Below are 10,117 nucleotides of genomic sequence, written 5' to 3' on the forward strand. Positions count from 1 at the left end.
TCGCCAAGCTGCTGGACATGACGGCCTCGGGAGCCCCGCCCTTCTGCTATCAGCTTTATCCTCAGGCCGCTACAGAGATTGTCGGCGGGCTACGCCGCAACCATGCACCATCAGGCACGCCAGGGGGCTTCGTCAACACCAGCATGGCCGGCAATGTCGGGGGCTCTACCACCCCCGCACCGCCTGCAGCAAGCATGGGCACAAGCATCGCCTTCCTTGGCCCAAGTGGGATGCCACGCTACCACCCCCAGGACGTCACGCTGGGTCGGGCGACATGGAGTGTGGGGCACCACGGTGAGGTGTTCGGGGTAACAGCCCCAGAAGCCTATGTGCCCGGCATGACGGACCAGGAGTACACGCCAGAGGATGACCCCGACTCGTTCGTTGGAGAAGATTGGGAACAAGGGACGCTAGGAGTCGAGGCCTTCCAGGAGCTGCCGGGGAACCACCACGACCGCGCGTGCGACGACCACTACAGGCTATCCCTAATCCCTCAGGAGCAAGCTTACGCTAACCATGAGTCGCAGGAGGAGCAGGTCACCGCAGCGGCAAGCGACCCTAGCTCGACGTCCCCCTGGCAGCGGGAGGATCGCGTTGGAGGCTGCAGGAGAGAGGCCGGGAGCCAGGCCCCTCCCCAAAGCGTACAAGGCCAGGGGATATGTAACACCCTCGATGCGACTATAGCTCCCATGTGTCGAGGCACGACTTAGAGACATAATCACATTGAAGGCATTTGTCGCAAGTTAGGAAATCTTCACAACATCCCATGTAATATGAATACTAAAGGGGAGAACATAGTTGGCTTACACTCGCCACGTCAATCAAGAACATAAATAACATTACATCATCCAAAACACTCATGGCCCGACTACGGCGCCAAAATAAAAGAGAACCCAACATGCGACACGGTCCCAATCACCCCCAATTGGGCACCACTACTGATCATCGAGAAAGAAAACATAGTATCGTTGAGAGTCTTCGTCGAACTCCCACTTGAGCTCATACGCATCTCCTGGAGCGGAATCATCAGGCCCTGCATCTGGTGTAATAGTAATCTGTGAGCCACAGGGACTCAGCAATCTCGCACCCTCGCGATCAAGACTATTTAAGCTTATAGGTATGGCAAGGTAAAACATGAGTGGAGCTGCAGCAAGCGACTAGCAAGTACGGTGGCTAACTTATTCGCAAAAGAGAGCGAGAAGAGGAGGCAAAGCACGAGCGAGAAGCTAGATGGCAACCTGCGCAAACATTACTCCAACATCGTGTCCACTTCCCGGACTCCGCCGAGAAGAGGCCATCACGGAAACTCACTCAGTTGATTCATTTTAATTAAATTAAGGTTCAAGTTATCTACAACTGGACATTAACAAATTCCCATCTGCCCATAACCGCGGGCACGGCTTTTGAAAATTCAATCCCTGCAGGGGAGTCCCAACTTAGCCCATGACAAGCTCTCACAGTCAACGAAGGAATATACCTCCTCCCAAGACATTCCGATCAGACTCGGTATCTCGGTAACTCAAGACACTTCGACAGGTTAAAGCAAGACCAGCAACACCGCCCAAATGTGCCGACAAATCCCGATAGGAGCTGCACATATCTCTTTCTCAGGGCACACTCAGATTGTCTAAACTTCCGGTAGGCCAGCCCAGAGTTGCCCCTGGTAGCCACCGGCGGCTGACGGTTTGGACCAACACTCAGAGGAGCACTGGCCCGGGGGGGGTAAAATAAGATGACCCTTGAGTCTGCAGAACCCAAGGGAAAGAAAAGGGTAGGTGGCAAATGGTAAAACCAAGGTTGGGCATTGCTGGACAAGCTTTAATAAAGGCAAAATATCAAGGGGTTCCCATTATAACCCAACCGCGTAAGGAACGCAAAATCCGGGAACATAACACCGATATGACGGAAAACTAGGGCGGCAAGAGTGGAACAAAACACTAGGCGAGAGGCCGAGCCTTCCACCCTTTACCAAGTATATAGATGCATTAAGATAACATAGCAATATAATGATATCCCAACAATTAAATAAAAGATGTCCCAACAAGGAACGGCCTCCAATCTTCACCTGCAACTAGCAACGCTATAAGAGGGGCTAAGCAAAGCGGTAACATAGCCAATCAACGGTTTGCTAGGACAATGGTGGGTTAGAGGTTTGAATTGGCAATTTGGGAGGCTTGCAATCAAGTGGTAGGCATCGTAGCAATGGCATAGCAAAAGAGCGAGAAAACTAGCATAGCAAAGATAGTAGTGATTTCGAGGGTATGATCATCTTGCCTGCACAGTTGTCAGAGTTGACTGGATCCTCAAGAGCAAACTCAACGGGCTTCTCGTTAGCGAACTCGTCTCCCGGCTGTACCCAAACAAGACAAACAAGCAACAAGGATACAATCAACCACGTGCAAACTCCAACAACACGATGCAAAGATGATATGCTATGCGGGATGCGATGCGAGATGCAAAATGCAAGATATGACAGGAAATGCATGAACCTGGCATCAACTTGGAATTCCAAGGGTTCCACTGGAAATATGAGATGAAATCGCTTGAAAACAATATAAAGAACGCCGGAATCGGAGTTACGGTTTGGAAATGGCAAGCGATTTAAGAATGACACCGGTCTGCAATTTACAGCAAGTAGGCATCTAAATGCAAAGAAATGAACATACTACAGCCACCAAACATGACAACAAAATACATGGCAGGGATGCACACAAGATTCTTAACAAAAGTATAGCACTGAGCTACGGCCAATTCATCCATTATGAGGTTCAAACAAGCATGGCAAAAACGCAAATGCAAAACAGATTTCAGACTTAGTGAAATTAACACTTGTCTGGAATTTCAGATCATATAGCCCTCTTCGGAGCAACAAAACAACATGCTACAGGACCTGATCATGACAAAGAAAGACATGGCATGGAGCTACTCATCAAGCTTAACAAAAGTCCCTTAGTGACCTTGAGCCAAGAGGGATCACAAAATATACTAACAAGCACACGAACATCGCAAAAAACATAATCAGTTTTCAGACTTGGTGAAAACTGGGACATGCTGAAACATAACTCATGAAGGCATGTTTACGAGCTCAATGCACTCACCATGGTGCAAGTCATGGCAAGAAAAGCATACATCCATCAAGAAGGCACAAAATACAAGCTATACATGGCAAGAACAATGGCATAGCATGCACGGATCAATTATAATAACATCGGCAAAATCGCAAACAAGTTGACGATCTGCCCAGATTCACAACGAAGCAAAAGTAGAGCTCGATTGACTCAAGATAGGGTGCTCCATAATTGCAAACAAAGGCATGGATGGATCGAGCACTACAAGATTAACAAAACTCCTTTACTAATCATCCTCAAAAGAGGCACGGATCACTTGGAAACAACAAGAACATATGGCATCATGAACTAAATAATCCCAGACTTAGTGAAAACTACTAAGTCCCTGAAAACAGATTTACCGGGTGCCTCACTTTGCAAGCTTGCACAAGTCACCACACACATCCTAAAAATGCATGGGTTGCACCTCTGGAAATAAGACAAAATCCTTAACAAAACATATGAAGGACTCACAGGCATAGCATGCACACAACAATCATGACAAAAATGACAAAAGTCTAAGATGAACTAGCAGATCTGACAATTAACTCACGAAGCCTCCTTCTAACAGCATTTCGGGCATCAAGATGACCTCAAATGAAAATGATGCAATGGTATCAAATGATGTACTCGTCGAGATGAACATTTTGATATGCTACATGCCCAAATCGGAGCTACGGATGCAAAGTTATGAGATCTCGAACAGGAGCATATGGAGTAAAAATATCCGGGACTTATCAAAAAAACAACCTCTGGATCCAGATCTAGGGTTTCGGGGCACGCGGCCCGATGTGGCGGCGGCACTGTTCACCGGCTGTCGCCGGAGTTGGGGATGAGGCCGGGGCGGCCGGTGGTGGCGGGCAGCGGCCGCGGCGAGGACGGCGGCGAGGTCGGCGCGGCGTGGCGGCACCGGACCGAGGAGGCGACGCCGGGCGGCGAGGTCGGCCGCGGCGGCGCGGTGGGGCTGCCGGAGCGGGGCGGCTCCGGTGGTGGAGCCTCGCCGGCGCGGGAGGAGGAGGTCGGGCGCGGGCGGCGGACGAGGGAGCCGGGGGCGGCCCGGGTGCGCGGCGGCGGGGGCCGGCCTTGGGCCCTCGCGGGCCTGCGGCGGGTGGAGGGCGGCGCGCCACGTGGCATGGCATGGTTGGGTAGGCGGTGGCAGCGGACGTGTCCGGCACCGTTCGGACGTGTCCGGCGGCGTCGGATCTGAGATTTTAGGGTTAGGGGGGAGAACGAACCGCGAATTTCGGAGGGGGTGTATATATAGGCATAGGGGGAGCTAGGAGAGTCCAAATGAGGTGCGGTTTTCAGCCACACGATCGTGATCGAACGCTCTAGGACATGGAGCAGAGTTTGGTGGGTTTTGGGACAAATTGGAGGGGTGTTGGGCTGCAACACACACGAGGCCTTTTCGGTCCCTCGGTTAACCGTTGGAGTATCAAACGAAGTCCAAATGGTACGAAACTTGACAGGCGGTCTACCGGTAGTAAACCAAGGCCGCTTGGCAAGTCTCGGTCCAATCCGGAAATGTTTAATCCCCACACACTAAAAAAAGCTAGAAATGACCACCGGAGGAGAACGAAGCGCCGGAATGCAAAACGGACAACGGGGAAAATGCTCGAATGCATGAGATGAACACGTATGCAAATGCAATGCACATGATGACATGATATGAGATGCATGACAACGACAACCACACATGGAGACAAAAACCCAAACCCGAGGAATAAATATAACTTAACGCTGGAAACGGCAAGAGTTGGAGTACAAAAAGGGAAAGTTACATCCGGGGTGTTACAACACTCCACCACTACGAAAAGATCTCGTCCATAGATCTAGGACTAAAAGAACGCCGGGTACTCAGAACGGAGGTGATCCTCGCGTTCCCAGGTAGCTTCACGGTCGGAATGGTGTGACCACTTGACTTTGAGAAATTTAATTGACTTGTTGCGAGTCTTGCGTTCAGTCTCTTCAAGAATAGCAACTGGGTGCTCACGATAGGAAAGATCTTCTTGGAGCTCAATGTCCTCGAAGTTGACGGTGCGGTCAGGAGTCTTGAAGCACTTTCGAAGCTGAGAGACATGGAACACGTCATGAACATTTGCAAAGTTTGAAGGAAGCTCGAGTTGATAGGCGAGGTCGCCTCTCTTGCTGACAATCTTGAAAGGTCCCACGTATCTAGGGGCAAGCTTCCCTTTGATACTGAAGCGACGAGTACCTTTCATAGGAGAGACACGGAGGTAAACATGATCTCCGATCTCGAAAGCCAAATCACGGTGCTTACTATCATAGTAGCTCTTCTGGCGGGATTGGGCTGCTTTGAGGTTATCACAAATGACTTTGCACATTTCTTTTGCTTCTATGATTAAGTCATTACCCAAAAGCTGACGTTCACCGGTTTCAGACCAGTTGAGAGGGGTACGGCACTTCCTGCCATACAGAATTTCAAATGGGGCCTTGCCCGAACTTGCTTGAAAACTGTTATTGTATGAGAATTCAGCATAAGGAAGACAATCCTCCCACTTCATGCCGAAGGAGATCACACAAGCCCTGAGCATATCTTCAAGAATCTGGTTGACACGCTCGACTTGACCGCTTGTTTGAGGATGGAAAGCTGTGCTGAAGCGGATGTTGGTGCCCATGGCCTTCTGAAAAGAATCCCAAAACTTCGAGGTAAAGATGCTGCCACAGTCTGAAGAGATCACTTGAGGAATACCGTGCAGAGAGACAATGCGAGAGGTATAGAGTTCCGCCAATTGAGCTGCAGTGATCGACTCTTTGATAGGCAGAAAGTGAGCCACTTTGGTGAGTTTATCGATGACAACAAATATAGCATCATTGCCACGCTTGGACTTCGGAAACCCAGTCACGAAGTCCATCTCAATGTGGTCAAACTTCCATTCTGGAATAGCAAGAGGTTGGAGGAGACCAGCTGGCCTTTGGTGTTCTGCCTTCACTCTTCTGCAGACATCACATTCATTCATGAATTGAGCGATCTCGCGCTTCATTCGAGTCCACCAATAAGCCTGCTTGAGGTCCTGATACATCTTCGTGCTCCCAGGGTGGATGGAGAGGAGATAATTCTGAGCCTCGTTCATGATCACTTTACGAAGTTCACCTTTGGGCACAACAATATGATCCTCGAAGAAGAGAGTGTCCTTGTCATCAAAGCGGTAGCACTTGTACTTGGACTGACTCTTAGCAATCCCAATCTTCATCTTTTTCACCATAGCATCAAGAAGCTGGGCTTGGCGAATCTGGTCTTCCAAGGTAGGAGAGACTTGAAGGTTGGCGAGGAAACCTTGAGGAACAACTTGCAGATTAAGTTTGCGGAAAGCTTCACAAAGCTCGGGTTGATAAGGCTTGAGAATCATACTATTGCAGTAAGCCTTCCTGCTCAAAGCGTCAGCAATCACATTGGCCTTGCCTGGAGTGTACTCAATACTCGGATTATACTCTTGAATCATTTCGACCCATCGAGTTTGCCTGAGGTTGAGATTAGGCTGAGTGAAGATGTACTTGAGACTCTTGTGATCAGTGAAAATGTCCACTTTTCTTCCCAATAGAAGATGTCTCCAAGTCAAAAGAGCATGCACAACTGCCGCCAACTCAAGATCATGAGTGGGGTAGTTCTTCTCATTAGGCTTCAACTAGCGAGATGTATAAGCAACAACTTTCTTCTCTTGCATCAATACTGCGCCAAGACCTTGGAGAGAGGCATCACAAAAGATCTCGTACGGCTTGGATTCATCAGGTGGAGTCAGAACTGGAGCGGTGATCAATTTCTCTTTCAAAGTGTTGAAAGCAATATCACACTCCGGAGACCAAACGTACTTGACATGCTTCTGAAGAAGATTTGAGAGAGGATTCATGATCTTAGAAAAGTTTTTAACGAATCTTCGGCAATAGCTTGCGAGGCCGAGAAAACTGCGGAGTTGCTTCACGTTCTGAGGAGGTTCCCAATTCACAATTGCAGACACCTTCTCGGGATTCACGGTAATGCCCTTGGCAGAGATGATATGGCCAAGATAAAGAACCTCATCGAGCCAAAATTCACACTTGGAGAACTTGGCGTCGAACTGATGTTCCCTGAGCTTATCAAGAACCAAACGCAAGTGCTTGGCATGATCTTCCTTGTTCTTCGAGAAAACCAGAATGTCGTCGAGATAGACCAAAACGAAGTCATTTGTGTAGGCATTGAAGATGAATTTCATCATGCGAGAGAACGTCGGAGGAGCGTTGGCGAGGCCAAAAGACATGACAGTGTATTCATATGAACCAAAGCTTGTTCTGAATGCTGTCTTGGGAATATCTTCTTCACGAATGCGAATCTGGTGATAACCCATACGGAGATCAAGCTTGGAGAATACTTGGGCACCTTTGAGTTGTTCGAACAGTTCATTGATGTTGGGAAGTGGGTATTTGTTCTTGATGGTCTTCTTGTTCACCGGACGGTAATCAACACAAAGTCGGTCCGTTCCATCCTTCTTCTTCACAAAAAGAACACCACAACCCCACGGAGAAGAACTAGGCCGGATGAGACCCATTCTTTCTTGCTCATCGAGTTGCTTCTTCAGCTCCTTCAACTCTTCAGGTCCGAGCTTGTAAGGACGTTTGCACACAGGTTCCGTGCCAGGCTCAAGTTCAATAACGAATTCAACTAGCCGGTGCGGAGGCATTCCTGGGAGCTCTTCTAGAAAGACGTCTTGATATTCGCAAACGACTAGAATTTGCGAGATGGCATCCAATTCACCCTTCTCATTGAGAGAAAACAGACGGATAGTATTATCCCGAGCGGCAAAGACAATTACATCCTCAGACGAATGAGTCAATTGAATCTGCCTGGCTGCACAATCAAGCTGAGCCTTGTGCTTAGAAAGCCAATCCATTCCGAGAATAAGATCAATATCCGAGTTACCAAGGATCATAGGGGAAGCCAGAAACTTGAAATCACCCATCGAGATAGAAATATCTGGAACTTCGTAGTTAGCAAGCAAGCATCTACCCGGAGAGACGACTGCTAATGGCTTATGCATAACTTGAGAAAACCACCCATGCTTAGATGCAAAAGGTCTGGAAATGAAGCAATGTGATGCACCAGTGTCAAAAAGAACTTTTGCAGGAACATCGTTAACAGGAAGGTTACCCATAATCACATCTGACAAGTCCTCTGCCTGGGCTGCATTCACCATATTGACCTTGGCGTACTTGGGGTTATGCTTGACCACAGCTGTACTTGCCGGTCTGACAGGAGGAGGAGGAGGAAGACGCCTCTGGTTGAAACACTTGTTGGCATAGTGACCCTTCTGTTGGCACTTGTTGCACGTGACCTCTGAAAGCGGACGGTGATACGGAGCACTCGATCTTGGAGCTTGAGACGAAGTCTTGTTCTGAAAGCCTGGGTTGGGTGGGTGGGAAGAACCACTGCCACCTTTACTCTTCTGCTGATATGGCTGACGGAACGGAGGAGGAGGAAGCCAAAACTTCTGCTGCTTGGCCACTTGAGTAGAGGAAGAAGGAGTAACATCTCTGACTCGCTTCTTGGAAGCATCACACCTCAACTGAGCAGCCTCTTGCTTCAGTGCCATGTTGTAGGACTCATCGTACCTCAAGGGCTCAAAGAGAACAAGAGCGAGCTGAATTTCTTCTCTGAGACCACCCCTGAACTGATATATCATGCTCTTCTCATCAGGGACGTCCTACTTGGCAAAGCGGGCGAGCTTCTAGAACAACTTGTTGTAGTCATAGACAGACGAAGAGCCTTGCTTCAGATTGCGGAATTCCTCACGCTTGCTTTCAACCACGCTCTGCGGAATATGATGAGCTCGGAAATCTCGACGAAAATCATCCCAAGTGATAACACGTCCACCTCTGGAATCCTTGTACTGCTGGAACCATTTTGCGGCTTGATCTTTGAGTTGGAAGGAAGCGAACTTAACAAAGTCCTCAGGCCTGATGCTACTGCACTCAAAATGCTTACACAGATCCACAAGCCAATCGTCAGCATCGGTTGCCTCAACACAATTGCTGAAAGTCTTTGGCCCGTTAGCAAGGAACTGGTTGAGTGTAGCAAAGTGACTCTGATTGCTGCCTTGATTCCCTTGACTGTCTTGATTGCGCTCTTGAAGAATTTGCATGATCAGCTGAGTGTTTGCATTGGTTGCGGCCATCACAGCTTGCCATGCCTCTGGAGGAGGTGGAGGTGGTGGCGGATCAGGATTCGGAGTTGTGCGCATTGGAGGAGCCATCCTGAAGAGGTTGACCACCATTAGCACATTGACAGATAAATATTGAAGCTGAATCCAACAGAATGAAAATTGCAACTTATACTCTTCACATCCGAACAAAATGAACGAATGCATTCCTCTTCAAATGGTCACATATCCATAAATTGAGAAGCCACGTAGAATTAAGGTAGAGAAATAAATCAACAAGGTACGGATCAAGAACGAATAATCGGTAAGAAATCCCAATCTCAAACCAATATCCGTGGAAGAAGAACTAGAGCTACTAGAATTCCCACCTATGAAACTCCCGAACCTTTCCGGTTATGCAATCAGGTGTTGGGGATACAGGGGAAGCATAATATCTCACCCAAACTAGCAAATCCTACATCCAGCTGTATCCATCCTTCAACACATAACCAAGAAAACTTCGGAAACCATCTACCTCAACCTTCGAAAAGCATCCGTTATACAAGTTATGGCGATACTCCCGAACTCCCGCCCCAGTACTGGGTGGCGTCGAGGTTATCTCACCAACGAACTGCATAAAAGAGATTTTCGATGTCGGCGAACATATCTCAAGTATTCCAGAATTGCAACGATAAAATTATGATGACAACACCTCAGAGCTCAACTCCCCGGGACACTTCCACTAAACCCCTGACAGGAGGCACCAAGACAGTATTCTCATCATAAGCCATCGGAACAAATCCAAGATACTCGTGTGATCCTAAAAAAAATACAAGGTCCTCTGATAACAACTTGTAAATAACCAATAAGATAAATAGT

This window comes from Triticum urartu, chromosome 6 (assembly GCF_003073215.2).
Source record: "Triticum urartu cultivar G1812 chromosome 6, Tu2.1, whole genome shotgun sequence".
Taxonomy (NCBI): domain Eukaryota; kingdom Viridiplantae; phylum Streptophyta; class Magnoliopsida; order Poales; family Poaceae; genus Triticum; species Triticum urartu.